This window comes from Chelonoidis abingdonii, chromosome 23 (genome assembly GCF_003597395.2).
Source record: "Chelonoidis abingdonii isolate Lonesome George chromosome 23, CheloAbing_2.0, whole genome shotgun sequence".
Taxonomy (NCBI): domain Eukaryota; kingdom Metazoa; phylum Chordata; order Testudines; family Testudinidae; genus Chelonoidis; species Chelonoidis abingdonii.
In genome coordinates, this window is record NC_133791.1 from 15,651,430 (window position 1) to 15,676,871 (window position 25,442).

The window sequence follows — 25,442 nt, forward strand, 5'->3', positions numbered from 1 at the left end:
AACAAAAGCTGGAAAAGAAGAAGAGAAAACCTGCAGGCCCAGGCAAGAGAGAGACAAGACCATAGCCTCCTCGGACCCAGCCCAGCCCCTGACCCTCTATAAGGCATCAGGTCCCAGAGCCATCTTGAAACCTGACAGCAGTAATGAAGGCTGAAGGCTGAAAGGCCCTTCGTTAATTTGGGCCTAATCACCACAATAGGAGGAGGCAGCTTCTAACAGCTGTGAAATGCTACAGGGATCAGAGTGGCGGCTCTCTCTTGCCAGCTCTCTGCCTCGCTCCCACTGTCTTTCTGGCCCTGGATTTTTTTTTTTTTTTTTGCTGGGGAAGTGGGGTTGCAAGGATGTAACTTGATCACTAGAGAAAGCTGCCATGGAGTGTCCTACACCTTGCACTTTGGACGTGTTCAAAAGCCAACCGGCCCAATTCATTTCCCCAGCCCCCCCACCCTTCTCCACCAGCCTTCCTGTTAAGGAGGTGTGAAAAATGTAGCAGGAAGCTGTGAAGGCCAAGGGCCTGATCTCTGCTCAGGAGAGGTGATTTGGAGAAGGTTTCTGTTCCTCTTCACACATGCTGGCTAATTGAATTTACACTAGAGCACCAGACCTCGATAACCTACAGCAGGGATGTTTCTCATGTGCTACTGAACATGACAATAACTTCTGAGAAAAGTATTCCATTTCCCCAGGCTGAGTGGAGAGGAAGGAGGCAGGTCTTGTGATCTGGGGGTGCAAGGGGAAGGCAGGCTGCTGTGAGGTTGCTCACAGTGGTATGAAGAACAGACCAAACCACAAAGGACCCATCTTGCACTGCAGATTTAGACCTTGCCTACACTTTGGCCAAGGTTTTCAAATGTAACTAATGATTCTAGGTACATCATATTTTTGGATACATAGCTTGAGACGCCTTAAAGGAGGGTGATATTCAGAAAGTGGGTGCTTAGTAAGGAGAGCACTCCATATCCCTAGTCACTTTTGAAAATCATGATCCAAACTTTTAAACGGTTCATGACACTGTTACCACTCAAGAGAGAGATCTTGGAGTCATCATGGATAGTTCTCTGAAAACATCTGCTCAATTTGCAGTGCCAGTCATAAAAGCTAACAGAATATTAGGAACCATTAGGAAATGGCTAAGATAAGACAGAAAATACCATAATGCTGCTATATAAATCCATAATACACCCACACTTTGAATACGATGTGCAGTTCTGGTTACCCCATCTCAAAAAAAGATATATTAGAATTAGAAAGGTAGAGAGAAGGGGAAGAAAAATGATTAGGAGTGTGGAACAGCTTTTGTATGAGGAGAGATTAAAAAGTGTGAGGACTGTTCATCTTAGAAAAGAGACGACTAAGGGGGGATATGCTAGAGGTCTATAAAATCATGACTGGTGTGGGGAAAGTGAATATGGAAGTGTTATTTACTCTCGCACATAACACAAGAACGAGGGGTCACCCAATGAAATTAGTTGGCAGCAGGTTCAAAAGAAACAAAAGAAAATAGTTCTTCACACAACACACAGTCAATTTGTGGAACTCATTTTCAGGGGATGTTGTAAAGGCCAAAAGTATAACTGGGTTAAAAAAGAACTAGATAGGTTCATAGAGGATAGGTCAGGGGTCGCTCTGGGTGTCACTAAACCTCTGACTGCCAGACTCTGAGACTGGACAACACTGGATGGATCACTAGATATTTGCTCTGTTCTGTTCATTCCTGCTGAGGTGTCCAGCACTGGTCACTGTCAGAAGACAAGATACTGGGCTAGATGGACCATTGATCCGACTCAGTGTGGCTGTTCTTATGCACTTATGAGATGGTCGGTGGTGATCACCTTTATGTCCACATGCAAAAAGATTAATATTAGGTTAGTAACCATGGCAGCCAGTCATGTGTCACCATAGCCTAGCACAGGGCTGTCTTCTGGCAATCAGGAACATTGTTATTTTGCTGTGTAGATGGGATCCACCCCACTTCACTGTCCCAGTATAAACAAGAAGGAGTCCAGTGGCACCTTAAAGGCTAACAGATTTATTAGGGAATAAGCTTTCTTGGGTAAAAAATCCACTTCAGAAGAAGAAGTAGGTTTTTTAACCCACGAAAGATGCATCTGAAGAAATGGTTTTTTACTCATTAAAGCTTATGTCCTAATAAATCTGTTAGTCTTTAAGGTGCCACCAGACTCCTTGTTGTTTTTGTGGATACAAACTAACATGGCTACCCCTCTGATACTTGTCCTAGTATAGTCAATCTGGCTAATTATCCCTCCTCTCAGTTCTACAGGCAGTGGGACATTGCCACCTGTTCTGTGGATGCTGCTGTGTGTGCATATCCTCTGTGCAATCTTTCCAAGGATGTGCAAAACAGCTTAGGTAGCCCAGCAGGTGTGGATGCACAAACTGTGACTTGTGGTTGTGTTGTAAAACACCTCCCTGCAGTGTGGGCACAACTTTACTGCGTTTGCTGAAACCAGCTCAGAGGAGCAGGCTGTAACACGGCTACAAAAATACTCTCTGACTTAACAGTGTTGAGTTTGTAACATGGGCGACTCCGCATATGGTTCCTACCTCTGCAGGTGGTGCTGTGCTCTGACCCTGCGCTATTGCCATGCTCAGGGGCGGCTCCAGGCACCAGCACGCCAAGCGTGTGCTTGGGGCAGCAAGCCACTGGGGGTGTTCTGCCGGTCGCCACGAGGGTGGCAGGCAGGCTGCCTTTGGTGGCTTGCCTGCGGAGGGTCTGCTGATCCCATGGCTTCGGCAGACCCTCCACAGGCAAGCCGCCGAAGGCAGCCTGCCTACCGTGCTTGGGGCAGCAAAATACCTAGAGCCGCCCCGGCCATGCCATACTCAGGTTTCTTGCCCTCCTTGCTATGTTTGTATTAGGCAGGTGGTTTGGTCACCCCTTTTACCGCCCAGTTGTGTGTGTGTGGAAGGACATCCCAAAGTGCCTTGCCCCATCTGAAAAACACTCACAGGCTTCTGCTGATGTCATCTGCCCAGATTTTCCCAGAATGCATTCCTCAAACACAACTGGCCAGCATGATGGCATGAAAAGGCCAACATGGCACGACCAAGGGCTGTGCCAGGAAAACTCTACTTGGATGGACGTAGTGATCTATGTTAACTGCAGCCATGTCAGAGACAAGATCCTGCAGCAGACTGGGGTTCAAGCATCCAGAAAGCAATGGTGATAGGCAACCAGGGCTGGGGTTCAGAGAAACACCTGAGAATTCAGCTGTGTCTCCACCCTAGCTGCACCTCTTGAATTGGCTAAGCTGGACTGAGAATTTGGTGAGATCCCCTCCGTTGCCTCCCCTGAGACTTCACCTTGCAGCCACTCTTCCAGCTGGCAGTTGCTGAAAGGATCATTGTCAATACACTCTCCCCCACTGCCTGAGTGCTCTGCTTCTGTGGAGAAGGAGGGGTGGTGGCTTAGAAAAGCAAAGCTGGCACTCTTCTTTTGATATGGAGATGTACTATTTCATAGAACTAGAATGGACCTTGGAAGGTCATGGAGTCTAGTCCCCTACCTTCACAGCAGGACCAAGTACACTCCCTGATAGATTTTTGCCCCAAATGGCCCCTTCAAGGATTGAGCTCACAATCCTGGGCTTAGCAGGCCAATGCTCAAACCACTAAGCTATCTCTCCCCCCTGGAGAGGCATGGGAAAGGCATAACCACAGTAAGGTAACCATGCCCTGCAACGAACCTGAAATGGGCATCTGGTCAGGCATTTCTCTGGCCTCCAAGCCCACAGACATGACCGATTTCCACGTGTGTTGACCAAGTTGTATGGCAGTTAGGCACGTGACCACCATTAACGCCAGTGGGATCATATTCTTATGTTCTGTGTGGCTATCTCCCATGAAACGCTGAAACTTTAGGGATCTCTGTTCCTTGTTGGGGCAGTTCAGGAGCCTGATTCTCCACTCACACTAATTTCACCCTAGGGTAACTCCCCAGTGAAGTCACTCCTGATTTGCACTAGTGTAAGCAAGCTTAGACTCAGGCCTTAGATCTCCTCTGTTCCCAAGAATGGGGCGTTGCTGTCTTCACATTGTCACTCGGATAGGGCTGTTTATCTGGGCGCTTTCAAAGCTCTGTGCACCTGGTGTGGAGAATATGGCCTAGGAGATGATGGGGGAAGATTACAAACAAAGCAGAACAGTGCATCTGACGGCCTGTGAATTAATCAGAGAGCGGGGCCAGCGAGCCGGGCAAACAAGCATTGGAATTGTGTCTCTAACCTTGATTAAATTAGAAAGCTCTCCAACTAATACGAACTCCCTTCCACAAACAACTAGGAACAGGGCTAATGAAGTGGATAAGAAGCAAGTTGACAAGCCACGGGGGTTGGCTAGCGAAAGGGAGGAAGTTAGTGGCAGGAAGGGAGAGAAGGTGGAACAGAGAGAGAGGGAGAGAAACACACAGGAATGGGGAGGAAAAGGGACAGAGGCAAATAGAGGGGGATTGAGGGATGAAATATAAAACAGAACCTTTCCCCGAATAACCACCACAAATTCACATATGACTTTACAGACTCAGGACTAAGCCACATGTTAAATTATACATGAATGCCTCAGGCAGCTTTAAAATAGCTATAAAAATGTCAGTAGAAAAGATTTCCCACAGCATTAAAAAAAAAAAAAAGGACACTGGATGCTTTCGGCTCACCAATGAAACCACCGCTAAAGCAGCGGAAGACATAATCCAATCCCTTCTTACCGGAGAAGAGCACATCTAAGGTCAGATAACAGCAACAGGGCTGGAGTTCGCTCTCACTAGTGTCTTTCCATTAACTCCTGATTTACACCAGTTTTCGTGAGATCAGATCAGAGAGAGAGATAGAGTACACTAAGCAAAAAGCCCAATAGAAACCTGCTGCCTACCGTTCTGCATACAAGAGTTATGTGTTCACAAGAAGACTCCTAATGCTGGCTTCAGTGAACAATGGAAATTCCCTCTGCTGATCACTATGTAAAAGGAATAATCCATTTCTGGTGCCATGTCAATCAAAACACCATACAGTCCATCCATCAACCAGGACCAAATTCTGCCCTGATGTTCCTGTTTATATTTCCATTGGCTTAACTGGAGTTGCATCAGCTTACTCCAAGACCATGGCATCAGAAATAGAGATCTGGCAAGCACACAACTCCGATGTAAACATCACTCCCTGGTTTCAACAGCATTAACTTCCTATCGCCCTTGATCCAATCCCATCGCTTAGTCAGGCTCTCTGACCTGGTATTCTGAGATGGTTTGCTATCTGTTTAAACTTAACCCAGTCAAAATTGAGCTCCTCTTCATCTCTTCCACATGGAACACTTGAAAATGCTAATTATTTTTTCATGGTTCTGGTTTTTTTTAAACTTTCCTCTGAAAAAAACATATTTTTTCCCCCCAATGAAATATTGAAACCAAAACCCAATAGTTTGTTCCCAGTTTGAAAAAAAATATCTGGGTTCAGTAAAGGAGTAGTCTAAACAATGAACACTGATCCAGAAAATGAAAATTTTAACCAAAAGGTATGTAGGTGTTCTTTTGCTTTTAAACACTGAAAATCAGACTTTTTTTTTGTAATTCTTTTGGGTTTCCTCCCACCCCATGGAAAACTGGAAAATTTCAACTAAAAATGGTCAAAACTCATTTTGATCAGAAAGTCATTTTTCTTTAAAAAACAAGTTTATGAAAATGTTTTGATTAGTTCCACTGCCAAGCCCTGTCCATTTCCCCTTTCTCTGTCTCCAACTCTCCCCCACATCATCTCCATCACTCAGGCTCATAACCCAGGAATCATCTTCAGCTCCTCCATTCCCTTTGTACCTTACATCCAAGGTCATGTCCAAATCCTAACACTTCTTCCACAACATCTCCCAGACCTGATCTTTGCTGTGTGCACAATTACCAGAATCTTTCATCCAGGATAACATCATCTGCTTTAATGTCTCTGGCTTCCCTGAAGCCCACATACCCCCCATCCATCAGTCATAACCCCACCACATATCAGAGTAGCTGGAAAACCACATGCCACCTTTATTAAAATGTGACCAGTTGAGAATGGAGGGCCAGATCTTCAGCTGGTGTAAATCAGCATCGCTCCAGTATCAATAGAACTATCCTGAATTATACCAGTTGATGACCTGGCCTGGAGTTTCCTCTTCCCTCTCACCCATGCTTCTTATTCGCCCCTTCAAACTATAGTCAGCTTTGGATGACCTTCTGTCTGGAAACCAAGCAGAGTCTCACTGATCTAGGCAACAGAAGTCTCCACTGCTCCTGACCCTCCGCACTGGACACTTGGGTCTCCTTGTGGTAGCAAGTCATACTTCCACCATCACCTCCTCCCTGTAACTTGTCCACTTCCCAATGTAGATATTAGATGGGACTGGAAGACGCATAGGAAAGAACATAGAGTTTGGGGGCTCTTGGCTTTAGGCCATCCCATCATTACAATTGGATGGCTGCCTGCGTGAAATAAGATGCTGGTTCTCAGTTCACTTCTTGGAGGAACGGTGTCCACACCATACCACCAGATCTGGCCCTGTTATTGACAGTCTCAGTCCAGAGACCAAGGACATGGAAACGGTTTTATAGTCTCACACTAATTGTGACTCTCTGTGGGAGGCGCATTGGCAGGGCACTGCCATGTGAGGGAAGCTTACTCTGACATTATCTGTGCTTTACCCTTTCTCCAGCGCTAAAACTAACCGCATATTTCTTTGTGTCCCATTTGTTCAGAGACAACTTATGTCTGATGAGCCCAGATTCCTGACTAGAAGCTTCTCAGACCTGAGAAAGATGAGAGGATTTAAAACAAGAACTCCACCTTGCCAAAGGCTCTAGAGCAGGACTCTTGCAGAACTGGATTGGCCAGGTGACGACTACCAACATTCTTCTGGCATCCGGATGGTGCCGACTTGAATGGCAGAAGAATTTTGCTTAGTCACCAATGGATTCCGACCCCTGCCGTTAGAACTGCCAGGTTAGTTTCAAGTTGCAGACCTCTTCGAACCCTTCTGCTGCTGCTACATTAGACAGAGTAGGAGTTTTCTTTCCTTCTTTTTCTCTTCCTTTCTTCCTCCAGTGCACGGTGAGCCAGAAGGCAAAACAAGTAGGTTCGCACTCCTCCCCACCTCTGTTATGCCAGTGAATTTCCAATTTTCAGCTAATATCAAGGTCATGACAGAAAGCGCAGAGGCCCTGGTAGGACATAATGGCAGAAGAATTGTAAATGTTGCTTTTAGTGAATGCCGAATGAGGAAGGGCCTGGGAGGGGAAATTTTCCATTCAGCTCTGGCCTCTGAATAAGCGAATACATTTTCTCTTCTAGTGTGTCGCATTAGATTTCCAGAGGTGCTCGGCGCCAGGTACATGTCATTAGTAACAGTTTGCGTGGTAATGAATCCTTTTATTTCTCTTCCACACAGCTCATGAATACATAAAGAGGCTGGTTTCAGTCGCATCTGGTTCAGCTGCAGGAGCCTCACATAACTTAATTTTGTGTCTTCTCTAATACTGTAGCAACCCCAGCTGGGGCCAGCTTTAAAGGGGCCGTGTGGCTTTTTAAACCTAAGTAGAGCTAGACTCAGACACTCTGTTTGCTTTGGGTGTGGTCTTTACTTTGTTACACTCTTTTATGGGGGATCAAACTAGAGATGGGACATTGTGCGTTTTCACTCCGAGGAATGGGATACACTTTGGTTCGACCACCAACTGTTGGTCTGGATGCGAGAATCACGGGGTTAAATTCTGTGGCTGAGTCAAGGATGAGGTCAGACTAGAGGATTATAACAGTCCCTTCTGGAACCCCTTCCAATGTAGGCACAGGACAGCTCAGATGCAAGTTATGGGCTTGTGTGAAGGGGTTCCACTTGCTGCAAGTGAGCCCACTTGTGGCTAGGTCTGGGAATTAGCTCTCGCCTCGTCTGGTTGCTCATAGTGTGGCTCCACCTCTCTCCCCGAGACTCAGGGGTGATCCATCTTTGTGACTCCACCCTCTGGCCAGGTCACTGTATAGACCTCTACTTCTGAAGTATCAAAGCCCCACCGGACGAGCTGTTTGGAAGACATCTCCATTCTATTTCTAGATCCAGTGCCACTTTCCAGTGGCTGGTAGGGGAACCCAGGCCCACCCACTACTCCGTGTTCCAGCCCAGGCTCCCAATGGCTAGCAATCCACTCTGCTCAGTCTCAGTTGCTGTTTCCCTGGGCTCCTTCCAACTCCATACTCTATCTCCAGGTTTACTACTTGAGCTTCCTCTGCTTCCCATGGCTACTTCACCCATCTTGAACTCTTGATGGACTTCCTAGACCAGGACAGGATTCCAGGACTTACTGTCCCCCTGGACTTCCTCCTGGTCCCTGATCAACTCTCTTCCCTGGTAGCCTCCTCCTGTGCTCACTTCCTGGCTCTATACTCCTCTCCAGCTTGGCTTCCTCAGCCATTAGGCCTTATCAGTTCCTCGTTCCCTTGCAGATGCAGCATATCAGGTTACCCGCCTCCTTCTAGCACACATTAACTTTCTCAGGGCTTGTGTGGGGTGGACAAACCATCACAGCGTGATACAGAAGTTACGGGGTGATCTTCTATGGCCTCTAGAAAGCAAGAGGTCAAGCTAGATGATCTTGGTGGGTTCTTTTGACCTTAAAAATCCATCAATCTATGAAAACCAAAAGAGGGAATGAATCATGTAAGTTCCAGATGGAAGAGGTCACTAGAGCTCATTTTAAAGGAATATTGAAAGAACACATTTTGTGTCCTTCCCCAAGCCAGACATACAGGGCAGACCCTCACCTGGTGTACGTTGGAGTGGTTCCATTGGCTTCGGTTGGAGCTACACTGATTTATACCAACTAGGATTTGGTCCATGGCTTTGACATAAAAAGCTAAGGCCATCTCCCCTCTGACTAGCAAAGGGAAGACCTCACTTCAGAAATTGGTTCTGATGCCCCCTTTAGAAATAACGTGCACCGACTTTGAGAACTATATTACGTGGACGCTGGTAAAAGTCAACCAATCAATGGGCTATAAAACAATACTCCTACCTTAGATGTATAAAGCAACCTTTCACCCTGGGGGATCCCGGAGAGCTTCAAAAACTCCACAGCCTCCACAGTAATACAGCTGCTTCAGGAGTTGAATGAAGAGCAACACTATTGAACAGCGTAGGATGTGCAGGTAGGAGGAATCCCATGGCCAAATGAAACTGCCTGGGGAATGTATGGCAGGGTTAGTTAGGCCCAGATTTTCAGAAGTCCTCAGCACCTACAATCAAGGGCAGATTTACAAAACAGTTCAGCTACCATTTAGGCACCTAAATAAGTGGACATTGGAGCTAACAATCTCTTAAGAAAAAGTGCCAAGGGAGTTTTAGTGAGCCCAAGTGCTTAGGATCTTGGGTTGTCGTTGCATCTGGAAGACAATACGTAGGGCTCCCAAAATACATAGATTTGGTACAGAGAGAGGAAAGAGCATTCCTCCTGAATGATCACTACCGTTTGCCGTAGCACCTGGGCATCTGGATTCCTATCCAAGAACTAACCAAGCTCAGCCTTGTTTCAACTGGGAGTGGTGGTGGAATAAATCCTTTAATCGGCTGAGTCCCTTATCTTCTGCAGCTAGAGTAAAGAAGAAATGACCTGAGAAGGCTCAGAAGTTCTAAGAAGTTCTCATATGCCTGTCTCTTTTCTGCAGACTCCCAACCCAGTGTCCCTTATAACGACCCTGGACCTCCCGCGAAAGGCTCAATTCTACTCTCAGAGACAAGGGAAAATTTTGCTGTTGAATTAAACAGGAGCAGGGCCAGGACACTTATAAGAAAGAACTTTAATCTTTAAAACTGTTTGGGTGCTTCAGCCCTATTTCCTGTCCTGCTGAGCCGATGCATTTACAAGCCTGAGATGGTTTACAGTTCTGAAGTGTAAGGGATGCTGTGCACTATTTTGGGTGCTTCTGATGTATCTTTAGAGTGCTATCCTCAAACCAGGTGTTCTGGTCCCATTTCCACAGTACTAGGATTACTGGTCCTGTGCTCCCTATAAGCCTTCTCCCATGTATTCCTGGGGAACCGCAGCATTTAAAAATCTCCAAACACTTGAGCAAACAACTGGACGACAATTGCAGAGCTGTCATTTGTGTGTGTGTGAGTTTGGGAAGGGGGGGCATTTAAATCTCCCTATTTCTTTAAAAAGAAAAAAGTGAATTTGTGAATTTGGTACTAGTGAAATTTAGGCACTAGACTGACAGCTCCTGAGAAGGGAAGGTCTCTCTATTCTCTTCTTCCACCTATGTAGCTCCTTGTGTAGGTCCCACTACAAAAGCCACATTAGCTGCTGCTGCAACCATTGAGGACATCAAAATTACAGATGCCGTTTGGTCCATTTTCCTCTATTGTAAATCATATGTTGAGGGACAACCATTTTTTTCCCAATGTTGCAACAACTTCCTTGCCTCCATCCATCCATCCAATAAATGTTACAAGCGTCACATTGTACACTGGAGACCACCCTGTGACCTGTAGACTGTTCTCAGCTTGGTTGCTAGTTTTCCATTGTTGTCCTTGGGCTGTCCCAGTGTTTCAGTGAGGCTCCTTCATTGCATGTGAAATTACTGTGACAGATCATGTGACACAGGATAGCAATGGATGCAAGGAGGTGCCCAGTGCACATCGTTATGGTAGGTGGTAGTGAAATGGATACTACAGACAATAAATTAGAGCTGGTCGGAAACCAGAATTTTCCTGTTCAGTGGGAAATCCCATTTCAAAATTTTCCTTCTGAATCGGAACAAGTCAAAATTCTGAAATTTCTTGTGGAATAGAAATTCTGAAAAATTTATATTCAGAACAGAGTTGTTTTGTTCTCACAAATTTGAAATGTTATAATAGATCATGAAATGTTATAATAGATCATATTTAACACCTAAAATATAATGTAATATAACATAATATTTTAATGTAACAGTTGGAATTAAAATGATAAAGTTGAAACTTAACTTTTACCATAGCAAAATGAAACAAAGATAGAACAATTTGTTTAGACATTTTTCCAATGAAAATGTTGTTGAAACTGACATGTTCCCTTAAAATATTGCAATTTTGATAAAACTGCATTTTCCAATGGAAACCTGTTACGGTGACATTTTTTAAAATCAGCTTTACTGTAAATCCTGAGCGGTGCTGAACAGTGACCTTCGTGTGAGGGGTGAGTATTCGCAGGATCGGGTCCTTCCACAGTATTTGTGACAGGCATAAACTTTCCAGCAGAGTTTTATTTCTATCTTGTGAAAAGGAGAGATGAGCCAGAACCAGAATCTCAGAGCCAAGTACACTGACCCTTTAGGGCTGTTTTAAAAAAATCTGTATCTCAACTTTGTGGGGTAGGTGCAGCTGTCTATGAAAGCAGAGCTTACTATGCAGGTCAGATACTCAAACACTGGGATGGTCCTGCAATTTTCAGGAAGGCGGACATGAGACTCCTACCCCTTCAGACCAAGAAAGGGGAGTTTGGTTCATTGCTGTCTTCACAGAATTCTCATAGTTGTGAAATGTGGCAGCTGGCTGGCACCAGCCTCCCCAGCAGTGGCTGCATTTCTTTCTGTATGTAGTTAGCAAAGTATTTTGGCCTCCTTTAAGTTGAAAGGCAAGTGAAAATACATATGTAAACTATTCTTATGCTTCTTATTACAGGCTCAGGAGATTTGCAGCTTTTGATTTGCCAAGAACTCGACACTTCGGCGACCCATTCATTTGCAGCTTTAGTTAAAAGAAGAAACTTCCAGTGCATAAGGCAGGTAAAATGCAGGACTGTGCAAAGCTGATAAAGGAACAAATCTGAGCACTGAGCCAACCCACATTCCATAAAAGGGTTGAACTCTCTTATACGAATACTTGCTCATTCAGGGAATAGAGCCATCATGAGGAACTATTTGCTTTGTGCGCTAAACAGGTTTCTGCTGGAGATTTTCCTATAACTAATTTCATAATTCCACTCTCTGATAAGAACAGGAAGAGTTCAGCTAGCCCTGAATAGCTGATCTTAATCCCCACCTTCCTGCTTTGTAATTTTTTCCTCTAGACTCCTTCAATCCTCTCCTTCTTTAAGAGAAAAATCATGTCTCTTGAACTCATTTATGCTCTTTGCTTCAATTGCCTTCTCGGGTAACTTATGCCATATGTTTCTTACCTTTTGCATGAAATAGTTTTGCTCAACTTCCCCCATTTATTCCTGGCTGATGTTAATCAGTTACAGTCACAGAAACGGGTCAGCAGTAGTGGGTGCAGCAGAATTTGGATCGGAAATGTCCAACATACAAAGTACTGGGAGGTGGGAATAGGTCTGGCTAAGATATAAATTGCACCCCTCCAATAGCCAAATGGAGGTTCTGAAACTCAATAAAGTTGTGAGTTTTTACAAGTCTTCCCTTATTCACACCCATGCAACCCCACTGCAGGCAATGGGATTGCACACGAATAGCTAAAGGTTGAATGGTTTCAGAGTAGCTGCTGTGTTAGTCTGTATCCGCAAAAAGATTGGATTATCGGCAGATAAGTCTGCTCAATGGTCTGTGAGGGGATGTTGGATGGGATGGGAACTGGGTTACTGCAGAGAATTCTTTCTTGGGTGCTAGCTGGCTGAGTCTTGCCCACATGCTCAGGGTTTAGCTGATCGCCATATTTGGGGTCGGGAAGGAATTTTCCTCCAGGGCGGATTGGCAGAGGCCCTGGAGGTTTTTCACCTTCCTCTGTAGCGTGGGGCATGGGTCGCTTGCTGGTGGATTCTCTGCAGCTTGAGGTCTTCAAATCACAATTTTGAGGATTTCAATAACTCAGTCATGGTTAGGGTTGTTATAATGTGTATGGTAGGGTTTTGTGGCCTGCCTTGTGCAGGAGGTCAGACTAGATGATCATATGGTCCCTTCTGACCTATGAGTCTATGAGGAGGACTTGTGGCACCTTAGAGACTAACAAAATTATTTTGAGCATAAGCTTTCGTGGCTACAGCTCACTCATGGATGCATGCAGTGGAAAATACAGTAGGAAGAGATATATATTATATATATATACACACACACACACACACACACACACAGAGAACATGAAACAATGAGTGTTACCATACACACTTGAACGAGAGCGATCAGTTAAGGTGAGCTATTACCGGCAAGAGAGAAAAAAACTTTTTGTAGTGGTAATCAAAATGGTCCATTTGCAGCAGTTGACAAAAAGTTGTGAGGAACAGTATGGGAGTGTGGAGGGGAATAAACATGGGGAAATAGTTTTACTTTGTGTAATGACCCATCCACTCCCAGTCTTTATTCAAGCCAAATTTAATGGTGTCCATTTTACAAATTAATTCCAATTCAGCAGTCTCTCCTTAGAGTCTATTTTTGAAGTTTTTTTGTTGTAATATTGCAACTTTTAGGTCTCTAATCGAGAGACCAGGGAGACTGAAGTGTTCACCGACTGGTTTTTGAATGTTATAGTTCTTGACGTCTGATTGTGTCCATTTATTCTTTTATGTAGAGACTGTCCGGTTTGGCCAATGTACATGGCAGAGGGACATTGCTGGCATATGATACCATTTGGGTCAGATTGTCATCTGTTACGCCTGTAGAAATCCATGGTGTCTCCATTGGGATCAGTTGAATTACTCCTGATTTACACCTGTGCACTTTAACTGAGCTTAAAAGCCTGCCCCTTCATGTTTTGGCAGCAGGTATTCCAGATGACAGTGGAAGGGGCTGATGAAGTCAGGTGCAGCTGAGGTATACTAGCTCCTGATAAGCTAATTCTGAGGGGTGAAATGAGACCCAGACCCAAGCCTGGATAAATTGGAGATTCCCAATGCAATTCAATTCTGTCTGGTATGAGGGGGGGCAAGAGGAGAGATGGAGCTGAAGCCACACAAATTTACTTCAGTTTGTGACCTCCGCTTGAACTCATGCTCCAGCAAGAGAGGAAACAGTCTAAAGCAGCAGAAAATCTGCTCAAACCTTTGCCCCCTCCGGAAGACCTGATCCAAAAGCTACCTCTAGTGCAATTGGTGGCACCATAACTGACTGCACTCCTATGAGCCCTACAGACATTCACATTCTTGAAAGCTAGTCAGATTTGTTTTTTAGAAACTTCTTTTTCCTGACCAAAAATGATTTCTCAATAAAATGATTTTTTGGGGGGGAAAAATCAATTTTCATCCACATTTTGAGGGGTTTAATCAAAAAAAGAAACCTTTTTTTGTTTTACATTTTCATCTGTTGAAAAGCAAACATTTGTGGTGTTAAACCTAAATATTGTAGCTTTGAGTTTTTTGACAAACACCTGAAAAACGTCAAAGCAAACGTTGGAGGAAAATGAAAAATGTTTTGCAGGGAGGAAAAAAACTACCACCACCACCTTTGACCCCTTCTAGTATTTTTCGCTCTAGTAACTGTCTAGCAGAGAAGTAAAAATTGAGAATTCTTCACCGAGAAACTCACATTACTCCCCAACACACAGAATGATCATGTGGTGCTCCTCTACGGAAGATTTCCTCTAAGAATCGCAAAGCACTTTATGAGGTTTAACTAACCGAGCTTCACATAGCCCCATTGAGATAGGTAAAAGACACAGGGAACCCTTAATCTATTGCTGAAATGAAGTCACCTTTGAAGTGGGATAAGAACACCCTTTCCTACCCCCCTCACCCCACACTCAGTAGGGATAGAACAGGAAGTGAATAATATTACTGCATCCAACAGAAACTGCCATTAAATCTTGAATGACCATTGGTCAGAGTCTCAGTTTTTACTCATATGAGTCAACGGTGTAATGCTGTTGCAAAAAAAGCAAACACCATTCTAGGCTGCATTAGCAGGAATATTTTAAGCAAGACACGAGAAGTAATTCTTCCGCTCTGCTCTGCGCTGATTAGGCCTCAACTGGAGTATTGTATCCAGTTCTGGGCGCCACATTTCAGGAAAGATGTGGACAAATTGGAGAAAGTCCAGAGAAGAGCAACAAAAATGATGAAAAGTCTAGAAAACATGACCTAGGAGGGAAGATTGAAAACATTGGGTTTGTTTAGTCTGGAGAAGAGAAGACAGAGGGGAGACATAACAGCAGTTTTCAAATAAAAGGTTGTTTCAAGGAGGAGGGAGAATTGTTCTTCTTAACCTCTGAGGATAGGACAAGAAGCAATGGGCTTAAATTGCAGCAATGGAGGTTTAGGTTGGACATTAGGAAAAACTTCCTAGCTGTCAGGGTGGTTGAGCACTGGATTAAATTGCCTAGGCAGGTTGTGGAATCTCCATCATTGGAGATTTTTTAAGAGCAGGTGGGACAAATATCTGCCAGAGATAGTCTAGATAATACTTAGTCCTGCCATGAGTGCAGGGGACTGGACTAGATGACCTCATGTCATCTAGTCCAGTCATCATAGGACCCTTCCAGTTCTATGATTCATCTGAAAGGCAGCGCCTCTTAGCAGCACAGAAGGGCATTGTTTCCTCACTGACTCAGAAGCCAGTCCTCCTGCTGTGCTGAATCACCATCATTTCTTCCTTCCATACCACAGTTATTCTTGGAGGTCTCCCATTCCCCAGAATGATCCAGCCTAACCCTTCTTAGCTCGTGAGAGCAGCTAGGATAGACCCACACTGTGGTTCAGTTTAATAGCTGGCAGGCCCCACTCTGCCCCCCGTTGCTAGGAACTAGTGTTGCTCCATCCTATGTTCTTTGCCCTTATGCCCTTGGGCACACCTTGAATCTCAGCCTGTCACATCCAAGATATGGTCTAGTGAGGGTTGTCAAACCTCCAGGATTGTCCTGGAGTCTCCAAGAATGAAAGATTCTGTCATGTGATGATGAAACTTCCAGGAATACGTCCAGCCAAAGTTGGCAACCCTAGGTCTATCTCACTCTCTTTGTAGTTTAGTGGGACTCCTGGGGCCAGAGTTAGTTCCCTGTGTCTGAACTCTGACTGAAATATAGTGCTGTGCCCAAGCTTGTATAACTTGTAAGAAGCATTCACTGGCAGAAAGGTGTAAATGAAGCTAGGCGCAGACCTGGTGTCAGCCAGGATGGAGGGAGCTAAATTTGCATGCCACACCCACTTAGCATCAACACAACCTGAGACTAGTCTTGAGAGGATTCATATACTCAGGGTGGGGGTAACCGGAGTGAGCAGGGAATGAACCCGGGAAGCCACGCTGGTTAGAACGCTCACAGCCTTGCGAATCAGGTCCATTCTAGTTGTCCCAAATTGAGTAGTCGCAAATTTGACATTTACAATGTATTTCCAATTCTGGCAAGATACTTTTAATGCATTTTCTAGTAAATGACTAAAATGTGTGTTTCTCTGCTATGAGGCCCCATAGATTCATAGATTCTAGGACTGGAAGGGACTGGTTTTAGACTGTTTGTGAGACTCTGTTTGCGCAGTGTCTTGAGCAGCAGGAAGGGATACTGTCTGCCTCTCATAGGTGCTGCCTGCTGGGCTAGCAAACAGGGGCGGCTCTATGTATTTTGCTGCCCCAAGCATGGAAGTCAGGTTGCCTTCGGCGGCATGCCTGCGGGAGGTCTGCTGGTGACAGGGATTCAGTGGTACGCCTGCGGGAGGTCTACTGGTAAGGCGGATTCGGCAGCATGCCTGCAGGAGGGCTGCTGGTCCCGTGCCTTCAGCACACCTGCTGCCGAATTGCCACCAAAGCCGCGGGACTAGCGGACCTCCTGCAGGCAAGCCACCGAAGGCTGCCTGACTGCCACCCTCGCAGCGACTGGCAGGCTGCCTCCCTCCCATGGCTTGCTGCCCCAGGCATGCGCTTGGAGCGCTGGTGTCTGGAGCCGCCCCTGCTAGCAAACTATGGGTAGGGCCCTACCAAATTCACGGTCCATTCTGGTCAATTTCACGGTCATAGGATTTTTAAAATAATGAATTTCACGATTTCAGCTATTTAAATCTGAAACTTCACGGTGTTGTCATTGTAGGGGTCCTGACCCAAAAAGGAGTTGGGGGGAGGTGGCAAGGTTATTGTGTGTGTGTCGGGGGGGGTTACGGTACTGATACCCTTACTTCTGTGTTGCTGCTGGTGGCACCGCTGCCTTCAGAGCTGGACAGCTGGAGAGCAGTGGCTGCTGGCCGGGAGCCCAGCTCTGAAGGCAGAGCAACCGCAGCAACAATGCAGAAGTAAGGAGTGCATGGTATGATATTGCCACCCTTACTGCTGTGCTGCTGCCTGCGGAACTGGCCTCTCCGTCAGCAGCTGCCACTCTCCAACCACCCGGCTCTGAAAGCAGCAGCACAGAAGTAAGAGGGGAATGGTATGCTATTGCCACTCTTACCTCTGCACTGCTGCTGATAGGGCGCTGCCTTCAGAGCTGGGTGCCCGGCCAACAACTACCACTCTCCCACCACCCAGCTCTGAAGGCAGCGCAGAAGTAAGGGTGGCAATACCACAACACCCTTTAAATTAACCTTGCGACCCCCCTGCCACTCCTTTTTGGGTCAGGACCCCCAGTTTGAGAAACACTGGTCTCCCCCATTAAATTGGTATAGGATAGGGTAAAAAGCCCACAAAAGACCAGTTTTCACGGTCCGTGATGCGTTTTTCATGGCCATGATTTTGGTAGGGCCCTAACGATGGGCCTCTGCAGGCAGGTGGGGCAGGACTCCTTTCCTATTGATTGCCTTGTTCTGGATCTTACACATAGCAGGGTCTGCCCCATGGAATCCTTGCTTGATTTCATAGCCTTGAATGTGACTGTTGTGGGGCCATTTTAAACCCCATTATGGCCCAATGTGTTTGATATCCCAGCCCCTTTCCTTCTTTCTTTGGAACCCTTCCACCCCAAGGAAGAAATTGACATGCAGTTCGATGTACCCACAGTTAGCAGCACCAGCACGAATTGGGGGGAAGGGTCTAAATGAAGAGGATCTGGTGCCCATTTGCAAAATTTTGGTGCAAGTACTTTACTGACCGGAATCGGTCTCTAAATTTAGCACAGAAGCTCTTTAGCCCACCTTCCCACACACTGAATGACACTGAATGGCTGTCCCAGATGCAGGGCTTTCTTAGAAAAAAAACAAAACAAAAAACAGAACCACCCAATGCTTCTGCCTCACCTGCTTTGGGGAAAACCCCTTGAAAACGTACACTGAGCTCAACCAAATTTCTCTTCTCAACTATGAAACATTTGAATAGGCTTTCCCTCTACCGCTGGCTAACGTGGCGGGTAGATGTGTTTTGAGAGAGAATGGAGAAATAGGAATTGAAACAAAGTTCTTTTGTTGGGTGGAGGTGCTGCTCCCCAGCTGTAGGGGAGGCAGGAACTGCTGTATGAGGGCTTTGCCTGCATTAAAGTTTGTGTATGTGTGGGGGGTTGACAACGTGGTCTCTCCTTTGGATGACCCTGATGCTACTCTGGTGGAAAGAGTGGGTTGGAAAAGTGGGATACCCTAGATACCACTATATATAGATTTTAAAATGTATGTGTTGATTCGGAGGACTCAATAAGACAACAAACGTATGATAACAAAAATAACTATCACTGAGTCACAACAAGGATAGAGAGAGGACTGACAGAGAGGATCCTGAGTGGGGCTATAACTGAGCTCAGCACAGCTTGGGGGGTATTCATGCAGAATTAATTTGGGTGATTGGCACTCGGGTCTGAGTGCACAGGTGAGTCCTGAGAGGGGGCTGGGGCAACACCCGAGTAAGAGCAATGATGGGACCTAGGAGTGTGTGCATGTGAACAGGTGTCTTTAAGCCCCCTCTGAGATGCTTGGATCCCAGCTCACAACTCGTCTTCCTTGCAGAGTTAACGCCTGTTCACATACCAAACCCTCTCACCAAAGTTAAGTGATACTTTACACCCAGGCGTGCTGATCCTTCCTGGGCAATAGGCTAAAGCCCAAATACTGTTTACACTGAGTCCTGTAACCTGCCCACTCTGCTGTGAGGATGCAGGCTAAACTGCTTGAGAGCAGATAGTCCTCCAACGCCTTCCCACAATTCACCTGTGTGCCCAGAAGGACAGACAAGTTCTCCCACAATGCACTTCAAAAGAATCAAAGCCGCTCAGTGCACTGCAGCGCTAAGACCGGCATTATTCCACCACCCCATGGCACCACTGTTTCAGTACACTAGAACATTTGCCAACACACTCCGTTTCAATTCAGCAATACTGTCAACCTCAGTGCACACACCAAACAACCGAAAAATCACAGTGCAGTGCATAACCTTAACTCTGACCTGCCAGTCTGGTATTTTGGTGTATAACGTATTGCGAACATACCTATGAAAGACTATAATTATTATTCAACAACAGCACTGGGAAGTTGGAGGTAAGGGTGAGTTTTGCAGTGTGATTTTCACTTTGAAACTAAAATGACACACGGTACATATTTACTGTAAAATCTCCAGATACTTCACAGGCAACAATTAGACCTCGGCCAAACACCTGTGATATGGATGAAAGATTGTTACAAGCCATTTATAAAAAGGACTAACTGAGAAGCAGAGATAAGACTTGATTCTGCTGAGTGCTCTCACTCTAATTTAGCAAAGCACTGAAATTTCTGGGTTTACACGTGCTTAAATTTAAGCATAAGTTTAAGTACATTGCTGCATTGGGGCCAGGGTGCTCAGCACCACACAGGATTGAGCTTATAAAGAAGTTCTGAAGACTATTTTCAAGATTGTGCATCTAAAGTTAGGCACCTAAATCCATAGGCACCTACTGGAAATAGTTTTCAGACTAGATGAGGAGATTGCTGGGAGCTCTGGGTTTTTGGGACTGCTAAACATCAGATCACTTTGAGGTCTAAATACAGATTCGGGTGGCTAAGTTTAGCCATCCAGGTTGGAAATTTGAGCTGAAGTAACTTGCCTAATTTATACTTGGGCAGTGCTGGGAAGATTCCAGACCCTTGTCTAACCATTAAACAACGTTTCCTCCAATAAAGAGCATTATCCATAGCTAAGAGTGCTCAGAATACATAGACCAGGCTTAGGCAGGACGCAGACAGGCCAGGGAGCAGATCATCTGGCTGCAGGCTGCTCCTCTCTTGGGATCACCAAACTTGTCACTTTCATGCTGCAGGGAGGCAGCAAGTGCTTCTTTTACATCGCTTCCCTCCCCCTCCCACATCCCCCTACTCTCCTCTCCCCACTCCTCCACCTACTTCTGCAAAGTTTCACTTTTCTTCTTTTTTCTCATGTGCAAGCCTGTGTCATAATTTCTCTGATTCGCCTTGTATCTCCAGCCACAAAAAGAGGACATCATGGAAAAATAATTAAAAAATAAAAGAGGGGAATAAAAAAAAATCATTTTAAGGGGGGGGAGGGGGGAATCTGCAAAGTTAGTAGATAACCAGCAGATGTGATTTTTGCAGATAAGCGTAGTAATTTAGATAAATCTGGAGGCTTTAGAGCCCTTCACTTGGGTTCTCTTTCTTTCTTTCTGTAAGGTTTCTTTTTTTTTCAATTTTATCTTGCAACTCGAGGGGAGGGAGAACGAGAAGGTGGGGGAAGCTTAATCTTTGGGTAGTTTTTCTTTTCTGTTTAATGTGTTCTCCCCCAGAAAGTGGGATAATGCAAGCAGCGCTCACACACACATACACACACAGAAGCCGGGGCTATGTTTTTTAAAAGCGGCGGACAAAAATCAAAATATTTGAAAATGTATTTCATGGTAATTATGTCATATTTCATGGACTGATGCCACTACTGAAAGAGAGCCTGAATGCCTTAATTTGTATAGAAATTGTAATCATTTGTTCATTTCAAGGTGAAAATTGCATTTTTTAATTTAAATTGTATCCTGCGTGATAGTCTATTATCTAGTAAAATTGTCTCCATGTCTGAATGCCTTATATGCAGCTGCAATGCTTGTTACAAATCCAGTTATATTCATAAAAGCTTGGTCGACGTCTCGGGAAATGTGAACAATTTCTTGTGGGTTTCTTCTTTTTTTTTCCTTTTTCCCTCCCTTCTCTTCCTCCCCCTCCTTCAGCTCCTTATTTTGCTTTTTGTTGAAATAAACCTATATCTGCTATTAATAATAATTAGCCTGGATGTATTAAAGACAATCAGAAGTGGGTTGGGGATACCATGGGTGCCATGTTTGTATAATTTTTGGTGGTGCCCAGAACAGGCCCAAGCAGAGCTGTCCTGTCCATAGGACGGACTGGTGCAACTGCCCAGGGGCCCATGCTTTGGGAGGCCCTGTGCTTCAGGGGGACACAGGGTCCAGGGCAGCCTGGGGGCTCAGCAGAGGGCCTGGCTCCGGCAGCAGCGAGCAACCTGGCCCAAGCCCACCCCTGCTACTCCCCCTCCCTGCCCCTATTCCAGCCCTTCCTCCAAGCCCCTGCCCCACCTCTTTTTGGCTTTCACCTCCTCCCCCGATCGACACCAACGGCTGCCAGGGTGGAGTGGAGCGGGGCACCCCGCTAACCTCCCAGTCTGCCTTGGAGCTGTGTTCCCCTGAAGTGCGGGGCCCCCCAAAGCATGGTAAGCCCAAACATTGGTGGAGCCAGGCCCACATTCCTAAATATAGGTGGAGCATGGGCACCACAGGCCCATATAACTCGCCGCCTATGAGAGATGTGTAGAAAGCCTTCCCTGTTCCTGCTTTTTTAAGTGAACATTTTGAGGTTGCGTTGGGTGGAAACAAGAGGCAAAAGAAAAAAAAAAGCAGCTTTCCTTCCACAGATAAGGAAAGCCCCCATCCTGCAATGAGTTAATGGTCAAGATTCTGTGGAGTGGCTCTTGGAAACAGAGCGCACACAGTCTCAGTGCAAGGGGGAGGGGGACATGGTGGCTTTCGGTCAATGTTGTCCCTGGTGAGTCTGGGCCAGCTGAGGACTAGTGTGGCCCCCAAGCCAATTTTAGGGGACCCCAGTGGCTGCTCTAAGTTATGACAGTCCTGCCTGGGGTGCATGTGGGCAGCCAACAGCGCATATTAGAACCACCCATGATCCCCATCATAACTCTGCAGGGACTGTCCTTCTGCCCCCCACACAGGGCCGGGGCAATCCATTAGGCGACCTCAGCAGTGGCCTAGAGCGCTAACATTTCGGGGGTGGCAGCCGGATCTTTGGCCGCCCCGGTCGTCGGCGGTATTTCAGGGGTGGGACCTTTCACCGCCTCTGTCGAGGACAGCATTTCAGGGGTGGCACCTTCCGCTGCCTCTGTCGGGGGTGGCATTTTGGGGGCAGGATCTTCTGCTCCTGCCCCCACATGGCCGCCCCCCAGCATTTCCCCTGTGCTGAGGATTCTGAGGGAGGTGGGGCTTGTGTGGGGTCACTCTGGCCATGCTATGTAGTGTCCGCTCTGGGGGAATTTTCCCTCAGTAAGCCACGAGGATCCCCCCCACCCAGTTCTCCCTCTGTTGGCTGCAGTGGCTTGTGAGGGCTCTAGACAGGTGTGGGCCCACTCATCCATCCTAATCTGCACCTTCTTTCCCATGATTTCAAAACAGCGCACAAAAGTTATTTATTTGGGTGTCACTGTCCCCACTCTGAGGTCAGTATTAATTATCACCATTTTAACGAGAAGGAAACTGAGCCTGAGAAGTTAAGTGTTTTATCCAAGGTCCCACAGGGAGTTGGGCAAAGTGATAAAAACCAGGTCCTCTAACTCCTTATACTATACTCCAAGATCTAGACACTCTATAGTGGTCAATACCTTGACTGTTTAGAAGGGAAGTCAAATAGGGTATCTACATCATACTTATTCTTGGTAGAGGACCAGTCAGTTTTCTATAGGAAATTGTCCACCTCTTTCTCCTCCTCTTCCTCAAACACATCGACCTTTCTCAGGCAGGTAAAGATGGATGGGTCCCCTCCCTCTCACACCTCACATGGCCCCAGGGTCACTGCACGGGAAATCCCACCTCTCCAAAAGGCGGTACGCTTCCACAGACAGTTCCTAACCCCACCTCAGCCCGGAAGGTGAGAGACCGTGTCTGGAAACCAAATCAGATTCTCATGGGATTAACCAGAGGGCTATATAATGTGGCCTTACTAACAGGGTCCTGTTCTCCTGCTCCACCATTGTGATCTTGGACAATTCACCCTCCCTGTGTGTGAGTTCAGTAAAATGGAGTGGAATACCTCCATCACTGAGGTGTGGTGGGGATTGAAGTTTCCATACTGCTTTGAATTCCTCAGAAACGAACATAGGAATTGCCACACTGTATCAGACCCAGGTATCCAATCTCTGATGGTGGCCAGCACCCAGCTGCATCAGGGGAAGTTGCAAGAAATCTTGCATCAACAGCTATGGGATAACCTGCTTTGAGGAGGCTTCCTTTTTAACCCCCACTAGTTAGGGGTTGGATTAAGGATGTTATGTGTTATAGATAAGCAGGATAAGATTCTCAGCTGGTGTAAGATCAACTCAGCAAATTGACTTCTTCGAAGCTAAGCTGATTTTATGCCAGCCAAGAATCTGGTCCATAAAGTACAGAATATTAATTATATTAAATGTCAGAAAATGAGTCCCACATGAAAATCCTTTTAAAGTCATTTAATTCTCTTTCCATGTACCTCTCCCTGCTCAAAATGCCCTTATTTTATGCAGGTGCACAGTCGATTGTAATAAACTTTTCTATATCTATTCAGAAAAGAAATTGATCATGAAATGTAATGCTGAAGGCTTCCAAGCTAAATTTGATCACACAGTAACTGTATGATAGCTACTGAGATCAGTGACAATAGGACTAAACACAGGTCATGAGGCGTAACAGACATCTGAGGCAGGTGAATGTACCCTGATAGTTAAATTATTGGGTGGGGGTGTGCCAGTCTGGCTAGCAGTGTAGTTCATATAGTCAATGCTACAGGATACATTAAGATTCACTCCAGACATACTTGGATTTTTGTGTGTTAGGAGCTGTATTTTCATGCCCTATGTGGCAACATATGGCAACTTCCAAGTTCATCGGGGAGGCTCAGCAGATAATATATAGATAAAACACACACAGCTAAACATACAAACTAAATCCTATCTTTAAGAGAAAATTATGGAGTGATGTGCATTGCTTTTGCAAGTGAAGTAATGGAAGTGACTAGAACCAGGTATCATGCACATGGGCCTTGAGCAAGTTCTCCCACAGCTTTGTCATCACATCTAAATCCTGATCGGCAACACCCTCTGCTATCCCAGCCATAATTTGCTACCTTGCGACACTGTGTCCGTTCGAAACAAGCCATCTAAGCTTGTTCTATGAGGGACTTAAGTAGGACTTGAACTTGGCTGCGCTGTGAGGAAAAGGCTATGGCTTAAATTTTCAAAAGTGGCAATGATTCTGAACGCTTAGCATGAGAGCCTTAAAAGGCGCCTGATGACCAGAAGGTGGGTGCACAGCACTTCCGGAAAAGTCAGGGCCTTTCTAGAGGTCTCAAACTGGGCACCCCAAAAATCAAAATACTCAAAATCACTAGTATCACATATCTGGTCAGGTTTCCCCTGCTGGCACCCCACCAGATTGCTGTGGGGGAGCTCCAGCCTCTGGAGTCAAAATAGAGTCCATGAACTGTCCAAGTCTTCAGGTTCCTAGGCACACTGTTGGAGTGCAGACCCTCTATCTAATATTCCTTCCTGAGAGTTCCAACACATCCCAGATGCTGATCCCAGAAGCCCCAGTCCTGACTCCTCCTCTCACTTAAAAACACCCTCTCCAAGAATCCCACCAAAGGCTCACCCTTACAGTTCAGCTTTCTCAGGAGGCAGGAGATAGATGTAACACACAACACAACACAACACACACAAACACTTTGCACAGAGTTCTACACAGCTCTTGCTCTCTACTTAATCCCAATGAGAAATACACAGATCCATGCAAGAATAATAAACCCTACATATATTTCCCCTCACTCTAACTCACCCTTTCCTTGGCTTTTTTGTGTTCAGGTAAGCAGGGTCACCCTGCCTCATTTGGCTCCAGCAACAGCTTCCTTCTTCTTAAGCTGGTGAAAAATGGCCAGAGAGTGAATGGAAGAAGAGCAGCATCTGCCCTTTCTAACCTTCCTAGCTTCTGTGTCAGGTGACTCCCTGATCAGCGCTAACAGGTGACCACAAAGCCCTATCAGGTGACTTCATTGAGAGGCTACCACTCCCCTGACAAACCAATTCTCCTACTTGGAAGCCAGTCTATCATCAAGGGTGAGTAAATATCAATGGTCCAGCTCTTAAATAAACTATCCCCCTTTGCTAGTCCTTTGCCACCTCCTTTGGAACTTCAGTCCAACATAGAGGCAAAAGCAGAGAGAAGGCAAGTAGCTTCCACCTTCAAAATGGAGCTTGTTGCTTGGTAAAGGTACATACAGAGTGTTCAGAATCTCACACCGAATTCATAAATTGTACAAGACAGACTCTCCAAATCACCACAACTAGTCACTTCCAAAAATCTTGGTGCAATGTTGTCAAAGATTTATAATAATGGATTCACAGCATACC